The sequence below is a fragment of the Vulpes lagopus genome, chromosome 10 (assembly GCF_018345385.1).
Source record: "Vulpes lagopus strain Blue_001 chromosome 10, ASM1834538v1, whole genome shotgun sequence".
Classification (NCBI taxonomy): Eukaryota; Metazoa; Chordata; class Mammalia; order Carnivora; family Canidae; genus Vulpes; species Vulpes lagopus.
Window position 1 is genome coordinate 21,431,036 of NC_054833.1, and position 9,186 is coordinate 21,440,221.

A 9,186-nucleotide genomic window follows, 5' to 3' on the forward strand; every position below is an offset into this window, starting at 1 on the left:
TGGCCCGGGCCGGGGACAGCCAGGGCGACCCCCGGTCCCCCTGTGGTCTCTGGAGGCCGCTGTGGCCGGGGCTTCTGGGTCTCAGGGAGAGCCTCGGCAGGAGCCCGTGGTGGGGTCGCGGTGACGTTGGGCTCAGCTTTGCTTAAAGAAATTTCTGGCAGGAGAGCTGCCTGCAGACGGGTCGAGCCGCTTGAGGACAGTAAGTCGTGGGTTGCCCATCACAGGACCTGGCAGGGGCCTGGCCAGAGCTTGGGAGGGAGACTGATGGGCTGCGTACCACCTCCTGGTTGTCCCAGGGCTGCTGGAAGGCTCTGCGTGCACGCCGTGCAGCTGCATGCAGATGTGACCGTGGGAACGTGGGGAGTATTCGCACCTGTAGGACTCATGCCCTCTCCCCTTTTAAGAGGAGGTGTCGGGTACGAGATAGGGAGGAGATCAGATTCTATCTGTTGGAGACTGAGCTGCAGGAAGAAAGGGAGAAAGACAAACTGAGGGGGCCCTGGGTGTACCCATCACCCTCACCCCCTGCAAGGGGCTTCTTAGTGAAGTTTCTTGCCTCAGCATCCAACCTGTGGCCTCCCAGAGCGGCCTCGAGGCCTTCCAACCAGCCCTCACCTGAATTGCTATGGGGCATGACCGGGAGGCTGGGTTGGTGGGGTACAGGTCTGTGAGTCCCACACAGGGTTAGTATTATTAGTATCATTATTCTGATGGGGTGGGGTCAGTACAAGGTGGCCGTTGCATGTTAAAAAAAACAAAATAAGGCTATGCCAGAGGGGAGCTGGCGGGAGCCTAATCTGGGAGCCCGTTCTTCCGAGAGGCTATTTATAAAGTCAGCACAGCATGTTCGGCTCGGAGGGGCCCCCTTCCTGGGACACGGCAGCCCCAGAGCCCCAGGGAGGCATGCGCAGGACGGCAGGGCGCCTGGGCTGGGTTCACAGCAAAGAGGGACACCCGGTCTCACAAACCAACTCAAATGCCACGGTTATCGGTGGCTCTGGCTTATTTTTTGTTGGAAGCCGGGTGGAAGGGGAGGAGGGCTGGGTAGTGGAGTTTGCTCTTACCCGTTTGCTGAAGACATTATTTTGACCAAAACTATGTTCAGAGAGTTGAAAGAGATGCATGGCATAAAGCTGTTTTTGTTGTCAATGAAACTACAGCTTTGAGGTTAACACGGGCTGCGCGTGAAAGCAACCCTAAACAAGTGGCCTGTGAAGACACATTGCAAAGAAGAAAAAAAAAAGTAACAGAGGATAAGGACGTATGGGTAGAAATGAGGGGTGCATCCCACGGACTCTGAGCCAGGAGGCTCCGCAGAGTGGGCAGCGCCCTGGACCGCAGGTCAGTGGGTCTGGACTTCAGCCCGGCTCTGTCACCTACCAGCTGTGTGACCTTGGGGCCGGGCACTTAACTCCTGCGAGCTTCGATTTTTTTCCATCTGTAAGTTAGCCTCATCGGCCCCCCACTGCCAACCTCGCTGACTCTTAGGCAATAGTGAAAGAGCTTTTATCAAAATGTGCTCCCGGCCCGGCTCTGTGCACGGCCTCCGCTGTACTGTCTGCAAATTGGCTTCTTGCTTCTCCTGCATCACGGCCATCTGAGAAACGCTGTTTCTGCGTCTCCTCAAACTGCCACTTGGGGCTGGTGTCAGGGCCGACCTCAGGAGGGCGGAGGTGAGGCCCTCTTTGCTAACAGGGGTGTAACTGAATTTCTCTATCTCTTTCTGCCTCCACCTCCCTCTCTCTCACAGTGCCACCAAGTGAAATCTAGGCCTGGCCACTCATTTTCTGCAGCCCCCTCCCTTGGTCACCTGATCCCAGCTACACCCCATGGTCACGCCCCTGCCCTATGGCCTTAACACTTCCTGTGCCCTCTCACTGCCCTGCCCTGTCCCCAGTCAGCGGGATCATATTCTCTACCTCCTTCAGCTCTTCCTCACAGAGAAGGCCTGCCCTGACCCTCCGTGTAAAACGGGGGACTCCTTTCCTATTCATTTGTCTTTCTCGTTTTCTTTGTCTCCACAGCTAACACACTACTTACTGTACTCCCACACTTACCCTGGAATGTCAGTTCCATGAGGGCAGCGACTTTTCTTCCTTTTATTCACCTGCCCATTCTTCTCTAACATCAACCCTTGTAAAAGGGGTTGGGAAGTAATCTCTCTCTTCCCGTGGTCTGGAATAACTTGTATCCACTCGAGATCCTTTGAAAGATTCCCTTGAGATCCTTCAAAGTTTGACCTCACCTATAAATCCCTCTGGGCCGGGTACTTTTTGTGTGTGTCCATGTGTGTGGAATAATTTTAGACAGTGTGCCAGTTTTTTAAATAATTATACCACTATTCAAAACTTTTTTTTGTTCGAATCAGTAAGTTATATTTTTGCAGGAATTTGTCTAAGTTTTCAAAACTGTTGGCAAGTCATTTTCAGCGAAATGTCTTATTATTTAGTACGTGTACTTTATTGTGTAGTATTCCCCCTTTCATTCATAATATGGCTTATTGGAACTTTTATCTTGGTAAATCTTGAGAAATTTATGTATATTGTTATTTTAGCAAAGAACCAACTCTTAGCCTTTTAGCTCCTCTCTATTGTACTTTTGTACAATATTGTATTTTTTTATTTTCTTGATTTCTGTTTTACTTTTTTCTGATATTTTTTTCTAATTTGAGTTGGATTTTGTTGTGTTTTCCACCCCCCAAACTTCTTAAGAATAACATGTAGCTCACTAATTTTGAGATGTTCTTCTGTTTGAACTTAAAGCTATAACTTTGCTTCAAAGTACATATTGGCTGTATCCCAGAAGTCTTGACATATGGTGTTTTTATTGTCATTCAGTTTTATATACTTAGAAAATTTTCACTTTGCTATTTCCCTTCCTACCCATGAATTATTTAGCAATACTGCTAAATATGTGGGCATTTTTAATTTATATTTTAACTTCTAATTTGATTTCATTGTGGTCAGACTTCCCAGGCTACTTTATATTTAAGTTTGAAATTTATTAAGACTTCCTTAATGGGTAAAAACATGATTGCATTTCTACATATATTCCATGTGTGCTCTAAAAGATGTAGACTCTCTATTACTTGGAAGAACTTTAAATGAGATATTATTTCAATGGATCATAACTTGTAATTGAGTGGTTCGTATTTTCTGTATCTTTTCTGATTTTTTTTTTTTTTTTGGTCAACTTGATCTATCAATAACTGAAAAGGCCATGATAAATTTACCCGAATTCTATAAGATTTTATGAAATATGTATGAAGCTATTTTATGTGCCTCATGTACCCGTTTTACACTTATACTTAAAGTTGCTCTTTTATTGGTGAATTAAAACTTTTATTATGTTATGGCAGCCCTTTCAATCCCCTAATGCTTGTGGTCTTAGAGTCTTAGAGTCTAGTTTAAATGATACTAACATGCTACATATCTTTTGGTTTATTTGCCTAACATGCCATTTTCTATCCTTTTGCTTTCAAACTTTGTGTGTCTTTATAATTAACGAGTGTGTTTTATAAATAGCATATACCTGGATTTAAAATATTTAATCTATTAGTAATTTGAATAGTGAGTTTTGTCTAAATACATTTATTTTTCTTATTGATGTAATTGGATCTGTGTATATATTGTCTCAAATTTTCTATATATTTTATATATATAATATATATATAATAAATATAAAAATATAATATATTATTGACTTTATGTCAATATCCTTCTTAATAAGACAAGAACTTTCATCCTTTGTCTCTCCCCAACCTCTGCCAACCCCTATCATATAGTCATTATCTATTCTTTTAGTCTGAGCTATTATGGATATTTTTATCTTTCTCCTTAGTCTTAGGTATTTTTTAAGACAACGAAAACTCTTCCAAGTTATTTGTTTCCCCCTGCTTTATATATCTCTTTCATCATCTCCTATATTTGTCTTTCTTCTTTTTAAAGTATTTTATATAAAACTATTTTTGTTGCAGTCTTTGTGGCAAAACATCTGAGGGCTTGTGTGCCTGAGAAATTTTTTTAAAAGATTTTATTTATTTATTTGAGAGAGAGAGAGCATGGAGGGAGGTGGGGAGGGGCAGAGGGAGAGGGAGAATCAGGCTCCCCACTGAGTAGGGCTTGATCCCGGCACCCTGAGATCATGACCTGAGCCGAAGGCAGGCCAACTGAGCCACCCATGTGCCCCAAGTGCCCAAGAAATTTAAAAAAAAAATTAAGCCTATATATTTGGATGGAAGTTTAGTTGTTTACAAAATTTTAGGTTTTAAAGTTCTTTTCCTTCAATACTTGAAAAATATAATTCTATTGAGTTATTGCATACATTTCTACTGTTGGAAAATATGATTTCAATCCGAATCTGCTTTTTTCCTTTGGAAACATTTAAAATTACCTTTTTGGAATTATGTTTTTTGAAAAAAGATTTTATTTATTTATTTGAGAAAGAGAGAAAGCCAGATGGAGCTTGAGTAGGGGAAAGAGCAGAGGGAGAGGGAGAAACAGAGTCCTCGCTGAACAGGGAGCCTGATAAAATGCTCCATTCCAGGACTCTGAGATCATGATCTGAACTGAAGGCAGATGCTTAACTGACTGAGCCACTCAGGAGCCCCTGGAATTCTTAATTTTCATAACATATCTAGGTGTAAGATTTTTTTTTTTTTTTTTTTGGCTAGCCCAGGGCCTTTTATATCTGAGATTCCTGTTTTTTATTTTTTATTTTTTTAATTCAGGGAAATTTAGTCTATGATTTTTTGAAATTATTCCTCCTCTCCATTTTATTATTTTCTCTTTCTGGGACTTTTGTTACTTATATGTTACTTCTGACCTTCATATCACCTCACTTTTCTCTTACATTTTCTATTTCTTTGGCTTTTTTTCTTCCTTCTGGGAGAATTGGTCAATCTGTTCTTTCAAATTGTTAATTTGTCCCTTGGTTATTTCTATTTTGCTACTTATGCCGTCTAGAGGGTTCTTTATTTCAAATACTATATTTTTGTACCTATTATTTATATTCTGGTGGAATCTTAAATCCTGTATGTTGTTTTTCTTTTGAAGAGATACTGTTCTTTGACCGTCTTGTTGATTTGGCCCCTGAGCTGGTCTTCTCTGAGGGTTTCAGCATTTCTTCAAGGAGTGTACCAGAGCCCAGCCAGAGTGTCAGCTCCAGTGAGCTCAGGAGGAAGGAATGAATGAACCCTGGGTTGCAGAGCACCTCACCCTGAAAAACAACTCCTAAAGTCCAGACTTTAGTTTTGTGTTTCATCAGGAGGCAGCAATAGGACAAGATCTCTCTAAACTGTAATTCCTTAGCTCTAGGGGATCGGAGGAAGAGGGGTAATGTCAAGCAACTATCTGAGGGTTTTTAGTATCAACTTAAATTTTTTTTGAGCTCATCACCTACATCAAACTTCTGCAAAATCTGATTTTAGTTCTGAGGACAAGTGAACTAGAGTTTGGGGGCAGGAGCAGAACCCCAATAGTACTTTCTTCATTTTATCCATTTGCTCCAAGAAACCCACCTTCTCCCACATACACACAAGACCATAAAAGCACCTCCTTTCATCCCAGAGCCTCTTAAGGCCACGTGTAAGTGAATGTCTTCTCCAGTTCATGGGCTACTTTAGTGGAAAGAGTTTGTCTGTGGTTGATATTGACAGACTCGATACAAATTACATTAAGCCACTTTCTCTGTGTTGAATGTTCCCTTTTTTCTGACCCACACACTTTATTCCAAGCCAAGTTGGCCTCCTAAGGATCACTGTTCTACACCTTTGGGCTGTATAGTTGGACTTTTCTTACTTGACTCCACTTGGTTTTTATCCATCCTTAGCTTTTCCTTTATCCCACAAAATTTTACATTTCACTCAACTCATGATTTGCCTTAGAGTTCTTTCCCAAATTGCAGCAACTCTTGATCTAATTTATCCCACTTTGACACAGATTTCTGCTCCATAGAAGACAGAGATAAAGGAGGAGGGGGCGGATAGAATGATTCATCTGTAATTGGAGTTTGATGACACCTCCCATGGTACCTATCTCCACCCTGCTCACCAGGTGACAATCTTATTCCTATTATTCTGTTTCAGAGGAAGAATCATTTTCTTTAAAATCTGGATTCAGACTCAGGGACACAGACACAGTGGAAGCCAAGGATGAAATTCAAGCTTAAAATAGGAACATTAAGTGAATGTTTGAAAAGTGATGATCAGGCCCCCACCCCCCCCCGCCCCAGCCTGCTTTCCTTGCCATGAGAGTAGAATCCTGGGAGCCAGAGCTCCTTTTACTGAAGGATGGAAAATTCATCCTTGGAAGAACTTAAAGTTCCCAGAGAAAACACCTTCAGACATTGGTATTTTTCCAAAAGAAAAGTCAGATTTCTACTGCTTGACCATTTTCTGACACCTACAGGCAGCAAGTTCTTTCTATGCCTACAGAATGGACATTCAATCTTAGGATTTTTCATATTTCTAGTTAAATCTGGACCAACAGTTAAGGATCACCACACATTTGAGGACAGTCTCTAATGTGAGAGACTGAAATTGTGGGAATCAGAAGAACAAATGTAGAATTACAATAATGTCCTTGGAGAAAAGGAACAATCTTAGAACAAGAAAGAACTCTTTGAAATTAAAAATATGGAAGCTGAAACAAAATTTCCAGTAAGACTTGAAAGACAAAGAGAATCTCTTAGAAAGTAATAAAAAGACAAAAAGATGGACAGCTGAGAGAGATGAGAAAAATCAAAGACTGTGTTTGAGAAGTCCAATATCCTTCTAGAGTTCTGGGGGAAAAGAACCCCAGAAAGTAGACTAGAGGAATATTTTAAAATAAATCCTATACGAAAAATTTCTGGAACTGAAGGACACAATTTTCCCATTTGAATAGGCCCACAAAACCTAGCATAGTGTTTGGAAAAAAGTGGTTAAAAACTTTCAGGGAGATAAAAAAGTTCATAAAGGATTAGGAATTAAGATTGCACATGATTTTTCAGTAACAATGCTTAATATTAGACAATAATATGATAACATTTTTAAAAATATGCGGATTTTTTTTTATTTATTCATGAGAGACACAGAAAGAAAGAGAGAGAGAGGCAGAGACACAAGCAGAGAGAGAAGCAGGCTCCATGCAGGGAGCCCGATGTGGGACTCGATCCTGGGTCTCCAGGATCATGCCCTGGGCTGAAGGCAGGCGCTAAACCACTGAGCCACCTGGGTTGTCTGCTTCCTACATATTTTTAATCAGCTTTATTGAGGTATGGCTTATGTACAGTAGAATTTAGTAATTTTAAATCTACTGTTTTATGAGTTTTGATTAGTGGTTCTCAACCAGAGGAATTTTACCCCCCAGGATATATTCAGCAATGTCTGAAAACATTGTTGATTGTCACAACTTGGGAGTGGGGGGAGGCTAGTTACTGACCTCTAGCAAGATAAGGGCCCAGGGTTGCTGCTAAACATGCAGGAATGCACAGAACCACCCTCTACAACAAAAAACTATGTTGCCCAAAATGTCAGTAGTGCTAAGATAGACAAAACCTGGTTTTGAAGATAGTCATGTAATCACCAATTATGATACAGAACATTTTCATCACCTGAGAAAGTTCCTTGAACTTTTTGGACCCTGGTGACCACTGGTTGTTATAGTTTTATCTTTTCTAGAGTTTCATATAAGTGGAATCATACAATACATAATATTTTGGATCTGGCCTCTTTTGTACAGTGTAATTGTTGAGAGATTTATCCATGTTGGTGCATATATCAGTAATTCATGCCTTTTTATTGCTTTGTAGAGTTCTACTCTATGAATGTACCTGAGTTTGCTTTCTATTCACCTACGGAAGGAAATTTGGGGTTGTTTCCAGTTCGGGACAACTATGGATAAGGCTGTTATATTCACACAGGTGATTAGGACTTTATATGGACATATGTTTTCATTTCTTTTGGGTAGCTGTATAGGAGTGGAGTTGATGGGTTATATGATAAGTATATGTCTAATTATATGAGAAACTGTCAAGTAGTTTTCCAAAAACAGCCATGCCATTTTAAGTGCCTATGAAAAATAGACGCGTTCCTGTTGCTCCAGATGTTTGCCAATGCTTGGTGTTGTCACTCTTTAATTTTAGCCAATTTAATGGGTGTATTGTGATGTCTCATGTGAGTTTAATTTACCTCTATGTGATGAATAATTTGTTGAGAATCTTTTCACATGTGTATAAACTTTTGTGCACCTTCTTTTTTCTAAAGTGTTTGTTCAAATAGATCCCCCATTAAAAACATAAGTTGTTTATGTTACTGAATTACAATAATTCTTTATGTATTTTGGATATAGTTTTTTTCTCTCAGATATACATATTAAAAATATTTTCTCCCAGTTTGTGGCTTGCTTTATTTTCTTAACAATGTCTTCAGGAAAAAGATGGATTTAATTTTGATAAAATTCCATTTAATAATTTTTTCTCTTACGGTTAGTGCTTATTGTGTCCTGTGTATGAGATCTTTGCTCATACACAAGATAGCATATATTTTCTCTTAGAAGCTTTATATTTTTAGCTTTTACATTTAAGCATGTGAATTAACATTTGTCTATGGTTTGGGGTAGGGCCATATGGATATTTGGTTGTTTCAACACTATTTGTTTGAAAACACTGTCCTTTTGACATCATATTACCTTGTTGATTTTGTTGAAAATCAATTGAATATTTTTACACATGAGTTTATTTCTAGGCTCCCTAATCTGTTCCATTAATCCATGTTGAGTTATCTTGATTAATATAGCTGTTTAATAAGATTTAAACTCAGGTAGTGTGAATTCCCAAACTTTTTCTTCTTTTCCCAATTGTACTGTTCTAGGTTCTTTGAGTTTCCTTATAAATTTTAGAATTTTAGAATCAGCTTATCAATTTCTATAAAAACAAAATGCCTGTCTTGAGTCTACAGATAACTTTGGGAACAATGTTGAGCACCTTTTCATGTACCTGGAAGCCATTTGTATGTCTTCTTTAGAAAATGTCTATTCAAGTTCTCTGACCACTTTTTAAATAGGTTTTTCAATATTTCTATTATTTTTGTTATTGAATTATATGAGTTCCTTATGTATTTTGGATATTAACCCCTTATTAGATATATGGTTTGCAAATATTTTCCCCATTCTGTAGATTGCCTTTTTATTTTGTTGTTTGTTCCTT

The 9,186-nt window shown here is 39.6% G+C and overlaps 1 long non-coding RNA gene across 1 annotated transcript; it reads left to right on the forward strand.

Annotated features, from left to right (window-relative positions):
* The first annotated feature begins 1,061 nt into the window (after positions 1 to 1,061).
* Positions 1,062 to 8,329, forward strand: LOC121500836. Its single transcript, XR_005990459.1, has 3 exons — positions 1,062 to 1,440; positions 5,940 to 6,053; positions 7,792 to 8,329. It is a non-coding gene; the product is annotated as an uncharacterized LOC121500836 (long non-coding RNA).
* Positions 8,330 to 9,186: the final 857 nt, after the last annotated feature.